General features: G+C 42.1%; 1 long non-coding RNA gene across 1 annotated transcript; it reads left to right on the forward strand.

The window, feature by feature from the left end:
• Window positions 1–1,926: 1,926 nt before the first annotated feature.
• LOC308434628 lies at window positions 1,927–6,628 on the forward strand. The gene is made up of 3 exons (XR_013975487.1): window positions 1,927–1,996; window positions 3,139–3,202; window positions 6,354–6,628. It is a non-coding gene; the product is annotated as an uncharacterized lncRNA (long non-coding RNA).
• Window positions 6,629–6,935: the final 307 nt, after the last annotated feature.

A 6,935-nucleotide genomic window follows, 5' to 3' on the forward strand; every position in this document is an offset into this window, starting at 1 on the left:
TCTCTCTCTCTCTCTCTCTCTCTCTCTCTCTCTCTCTCTCTCTCTCTCTCTCTCTCTCTCTCTCTCGTAATCCCAACCTCTAAATCTTAGTACCTTAACATCAATTCATTTTACCCTTGTGCTCTGATAAATAACTCTACCAGAGAAAGCCACTGTTACTCAAACACGGGGGGGTGGGGGTTATGGGGGGGTGGGGGAGCATCTTTGAAACTCAGATGTTTTTGTTAAGGTTTCTGTTGCAGTGATGAAACACTATGACCAACAGCAACTTGGGGAGGAAAAGTTTTATTTCCTTGAGATTTCATAGAACAACTCAGCATCAAAAGCAGTGAGGGAACTCATTCAGGGCCAGAACCTGGAAGCAGGAGCTGGTGCAGAGGCCAGGGATGCTGCTTACTGACTTGCTCCTCATGGCTTGCTCAGCCTATTTTCTAACAGAACCCAGGACCACCAGCCCAGGGATGGCCTATCAATCACTAATTAAGAAAATGTCCTACTGGTGTGTGAACTTCCTTATCTTCTGAAGGCATTTTTCAATTGAGGCTCCTTCCCTCAGATGACTTTAGCTTATATCAAGTTGACATAAAAAAAAAAAAATCAGCCAACACGGCAAATAACTGAGAAAAATGGTATTTTTAATGGTAGTATTCTTTTCTGTTGTTGTTGTTGTTTTTTTTCTTTTTTGGGGGAGGGCACAGTCTCATGTAGCCAACACTGAACTCACGTAGTTTAAGAATGGCTTCCTGCCTCCACTCCTCATGGACTGGGATTATAAACATCTGTAGTTAGCGATAAACACTCTTTACTAGTTTTCTATATTTACTGCTATTGTTACTCTTTTTTGAACCACCAAGAGCTGCCTAACCCGTGCCGAACTTGGTACCCTACAGTGTAAATGACTTGGGTTCTGCCTGCCAACCTAACTCAATAGAGTATTTAGAGGTATGAACTGGATAGAAAGGCAGACAAGGTGCTTTCTATGCAAACATGAAGACCTCAGTTCAGATCCTCAGAATCCACACGAAAGGACAGAAATTATAGTGTGTGTGGTGTATGTGTGTGGTATGTGTGTATGTGTGGTGTGTGAGTGTATGTGTGTGGTGTGGTGTGTGTGTGTGGTGTGTAGTATGTGTGTATGTGTGTGGTGTATGTGTGGTGTAGTGTGTGAGTGTGTTGTGGTGTGGTGTGTGAGTGTGTGTATGTGTGTGTAAGTGTGTATGTGGTGTGTGTGTGTGTGGTATGTGAGTGTGTGTGTATGTATGTGGTGTGGTGTGTGTGTTGTGTGTGAGTGTGTGTGTGTGTGTGTGTGGTGTGTGTGTATGTGTGTGTGGTGTGTGTGGTGTGTGCAATCCCAGTGCTGAGAGACGGAGACAGTAGGATTCATCCTAAGGCCTCCTGGCCAGTCAGCTTAGCCAATCTGTGTGCCCCAGGCTCAATGACATAGCCCTGTCTCAACAAGATGAAGAATAGTACAGGACAACTCCTGATGTCAACCTTTGGCCTCCACAGGTGTGCACACCTGCACATGCACGCACACACACACACACATACACACACACACACACACACACGTATACAACATAAACACACTGCTCTAGCCTCGTAAGCCAAATGAATAAGTACATAAAGAATGTAGTAGAATTCACCAAGAATTGGCTCCATGAATAGAGGGGGATATTTATTCATTGATTTCCTTCCTCTATCAGTACATGGGGCAGACAGCCTCTAAGATAACGCTCAGTGGTCCCTTGTTTGGGGCGGGGGGCGCTGAGGTCTTTCTTGAAGCCTCTCTCCGAGCCTGGGTGGAATTTCAGTTGGCTGACGAGGACCCAGCTGGGAAGACTTCAGTCCTGTGGTTACATCACGCCACCAGGCCATGTGATGGACAGTCACATTACAGCTCACCCGCAGACTCTCACTTTCACATTGACCTTGAAGGAACAAGCTGTTGTGCAGTAGCCTGCCTGCGGAGACGGCCACCTGGCAAGGAACTCAGGTCACCCCAGAAACCTCAAAACTGCTATTTACTTGACTGCTTCTTACAGAAATATAACCAAACCTATTTATGTCCAGTTTGGGGTTTAGTTTCTTTGTTTTGAGATAGAATCTTACTCTATAACCCAGGCTAGTTGTGAACTCACAGCAATCCCCCAGCTTCAGCCTCCCAACTGCTAGAATCATAGGCATAAACCACCATGTTTAGCTCCCCTTTCCCTGCTTCTCATTATTCGGAGATATGAAAGGTTGAATAATCCCAGATTCAACCTGTTAACATGTTCATTCCTGTTAACATGGAGGAGACCGTCTGGCACTCAGCCTTCCCCAACCTGATATGCTATATCCCCTCAAAACCGAAATAAATTTTTGTTCCCTTAAAAAATGTATATATAAAGCCAAGCATGGCGGTGCATAGCTTTAATCTCAGCACTTAGGAGGCGGAGACAGGCAAATCTCTCTGATTACGAGGCTAGCCTGGTCTACACATGAGTCCCAGGCCAGCCAGGGCTACATAGAGCTTAACCATCTTTTCTTTATGTATGAATGGATCCCCTGTAAAAAATGGTTTCTCTAACCATTCGATCACATGTATCTGTTTCACTGAGAAAAACTTTGGTATGTATCAGGAAAACATTATGTATTTTATCTCCAAGAATTTCTTTAAATATTCAAAGTTTAAGACTTAATAAAAGTCTGTTTCATTAAAAAAAAACTTTTTGAGATAATCTTACTATGAACTGGTGATCTTTCTCCTTGTGTTGAGATCATAGACATGTGCCACCATGGTGGGCTACAACAGTTTTTCTAAATTTCTCTCTCTCCTCTCTCCCCTCCCCTCTCCTCCCCTCCCCTCCTCATAGAATGAACATCAATTCAGTGAGATGCATTATATCTTATCATTATTGTCAAATGTGGTTTGGCTTTGTAGAGACTTGAAAGGCCTTTGTAGATTCTTGGTGTGGTGGTTTGAATTCCACATCCCTCGGGGTATTTGAATACTCAGCATCTGGAGGCACTGTTTGGGTAGGATTAGGAGTTGTGACTTTGCTGGAGGAGGTATGTCAGTCAGTGGAGTGGGCTGTGAAGTTTCAGAGCCACAAACTGTTCCCAATTTGCTCTCTCTGCTTCCTGCTGCTCCAGATGCCACGTCTACCTGCTGCCACACTTACTGAAACAATGGAGCTGAACTCATCCCTTTGGAACTGTAAGTCCAAAGCAAGCCCTTCCTCCTTGCCTCTGGCATGATATTTTATCACTGTAGAAAAGTAATATAATACTCTTGGATTCTTTAGACATTTTTTTTTTTTTATACAAAGTCTCACGTATCCCAGGCTGGCCTCAAATGTAACTCGGGATGATCAATAACTATTAATCTTCTGGTCTCCACTTCCCAGTGCTATGTCTAGCTTGTAGGTAACATTTTAAAAATTAATATTTCTATTAGCTATTTGAAAATTTCATACATGCATACAATGCATTCTGCAGCTGACTTTCTGGTAACTTTAGCAAAACCTTTTGTCTCTCAGAACCTCTGATCAGGGGAAGTTTTAGGTGACAGTAGTCCATTTTTCCACAAAATGCCTCTCTGGGAAAAAAAAAAGGTCTGCAGTTTTATAAATAATTCCAGCTTGGGCCAGCATCTGGGAAAGTGCTTAATATGTAAGCCTGAAGAACTGAGTTTGATTCCTGGAAACCACATGTTAGAACAAGAGAACCAACTCCATAAAGTTGTACTCTGACCTCTACATGTGAACATGTGAGTCGTTGCACATGCACACACTTGTACACACACACTATAAAAATTAAGTTGAAAATGTAAAAGAAATCCTGGTTTACTTATTGTCTTGTTGGCAGTTTCTGTTTGGTGATGTTTGATAATGTCATGATCCACAAACTCTGTTCTAGTCCGTTTTCCTATCTTTAAATAGCCACTCTGTTTTGCCAAAGTAGAAATTACTTATCTTTCATTTTATCCAGTTGACTAGATCTCCAATTAATATTTTTTAAGGTTTCGTTCATTTATTCACTTACTTGTTTGTGAGACTGTGCACTCAAGTCATTGTCTGCTTGTGGAGATCAGAGAACAATGTGCTAGAGTCGGTTCTTCTTCCCGGATTTGGGTTTGAGGACCAGACTCAGGTGGTCAGGATTAGCAAGCCCCTGCCATGCTGAGTCATTTCACTGGCCCCTTACAATAAAGCTCATTGACTTGATTTTAATCTTGTTACTGTAACCATCCGTGTGAGAAAGGCACCAGCAAGCATGCACACGTAGCCTACTGAAAGTATAAGAAGTCCTTTATTAGCTGCTGACCAAGTCTCATGCCTCTTGGTGTGGAAGCTCAGGGGCACACTGTTTCTAAAGGCGAAAAAATCACAAAGACCACAAGTGACACCGAAGTTAGACAAGGAGTCACAATAACCTTGAAGTGTTCACTCTTGGCCAAGCATAGTAATTATTTCAGATATAACATGACAATTATTTTTAACTTATACCTTCTTCAGCTATTTTACTTTACACTAACTATTTTGGTTAATATATCTGGACCATGGTCAAAGTCATAGAAATGGCAAATGTTTCCTGAGGCAGACATGACCGTTGTAGGGTGGAGGGCTGGAACTAAGCAAACTCAAGTAGAGTCCGGATAAGATGCTGTTCCCTTCCTTAGTCACTTCAGTGACATCTTACCCTTCAGGATAGAATTTCATTTTTTGGTTATTCTTACATCTGTATATTTATTTGAAATTATCAAAGCCAATTTCTGCAAATGTTTTATGTCTTCCTAGAAAAAGAACTGACCTTTAGTCTTAAATGAATGACATTATTTGTGCAAATAAAATGAGTTCAAGTTTTAAAAAGCAGAATATAAAATAGTAACATTTACTAAAGTTAGAAAATAAGGGTATTATGAGGCTGGGAGAAGCTCAGGTTCAAGACCAGCCTGGACTATAGAGTGATACCCGGTTCAGAAAGCTGTGAGCTGTGCGGTTAACAGCATCTCCCAGAAGTGGCAGCCAGAACAGAATGTTCTTTTGTAAAACCCCATCTGGTAGAATTGTGACAATTCCAGTAACTGCAGTGAGTTTAATTTCTGGAAATACATTAACTCATTTCTCTAGACGCTGGATTGCCTGGTGGACCCGAAGTCCTTGCCAGCCAGGGAAGATGTTTGTGTATCACCTGACAATCTTTAACTGACTTCTCACAGGCTACTCATAGAAAACACCGAACTCCAGCCAAAACAGAAAAATTTTTAACTTTTTTCCCCCCGCACCCCACTCCTCCCCAAGTTCTGCCCTATTACTACCCTAGTTAGGTAGGCAACAGATTACAATTCTTATACAAAGCCCCCCACGTTGCCACCCTCCCCCCAAAAAAGCCGGTAGTGTCTTAAGTCGCTGGTTTGCTTGTGTGTCTTCCCTTCAGGTCACATTTTAGGAGACACTGAATCGCCTTTATTTCTATGGGAGCCACTGAAGATGGCTGAGTGGGTGCGAAGATGGTGGAACAGGCTAAGATGTTCTGGCTTAAATTCAGTTTGATGGGAGAAAGAGAAAGTTGAAATAAAGCCAAGGTGGTGTCCTGAACTAGACAGTTGCCAGAGAGATGGAGAAGGGTGAGGACAAACTTTGAGAACAATGGTAGAGGTCAGTAGCTGATGACACGGAAGTGGTAGGTCAAAAATAATTAGTGTTTCAACCATGAGTTTCTGGGAAGCAGTTATACCACTAACAGAAATCAGGAAGCCAGAAAGAGGAAGTTTGTGAATTCAGTCCTCTGCCTGCCTGTTGGACATTTAAGTGGTTATATTGAAGGAGGAACTGTACACAACCTTAATAATATTTATACATATATATATGTATAATATATATATATATATATACAGAAAATAGAAGGTTGAATTTATAAGACTGGGAACAGAGATAGGAGATAGTTGATCATGTATGTAGTCAGTGAACAGAGAATCTGCCTAACATGCATGAAGCCCCCCCCCCCCGCCCTGCCCCGCCCCGCTCTGGCTGGGTTGAACCCAGTACCACATAATTTAAGCATGCGGGTGCAGGCTCGTATATCCCAGCACTGGAAGGTAGATTCGGGATGATCAGAATTCAAAGTCAACTTGTCAATCTGGGCAGAAGACACTATCTAAAAGGAAAACATGTGTTTATTTGCAGTGTAAATCTCAAGGACATAAAAAAAAAAAAGCAATATTTTAACTCTAGTTTCTCTCTAGTCAAATTTAGCAGTGACCCATACTTATCAAAAGATGGCTTTTATAAATATTGGTAAATATTTATTGTATGACCCTTATTTGTGCTAAAATTCATATATTTTATGTTAATTAATCCTTTCAGTGTTAAGTTTTAAACCTGGGACAAATGGCTGACTTAACAAACATCAAAGAAGACCTGACCTGCAGGTTCTCCCAGCATCCCTCAGTCCCTGCCTCTTACAGCGTATAGACGGCGTACGCCACTCTCTACCCAGAGGCTCTTCCCTACACGATCCAGATGCTTTAGTTACCTATTCTTTGCCCCTTTTTGTTCCTTTTGTACCTTTGGCCTCCTGACTGTTGTACTTGATTCCCCTCCTTACATGGCTCAGAGCCATGACTACTCTGGACTGTCCCATATCCATCTGTCTTTATGCTCTCCCATGTGTCTATAATAAACTTCCTCCTTCACTATACCCGGGAGCATCAGCTTCTTTCCTTGCCTTTTTTTTTTTCTTTTTGTCGATGGCTTAGCACCTCAGATATTATCTTGATTCTTATGAGAGAAAGTGGTGAAGGGAAGTCCATTAATACAAGACTAGAAACCTGCAGTCTCTAATCCCCACTGGGAGTTTCCCCAAGCACGGAATTCTGAAGTTCTAATCAGGGGATGTTATAGGTTGTTGAGAGCCGTTTGTGCTGCACCCAAACATGGCGCCGGCTT

The sequence above is a fragment of the Micromys minutus genome (assembly GCF_963924665.1).
Source record: "Micromys minutus genome assembly, chromosome: 22".
Lineage (NCBI taxonomy): Eukaryota > Metazoa > Chordata > Mammalia > Rodentia > Muridae > Micromys > Micromys minutus.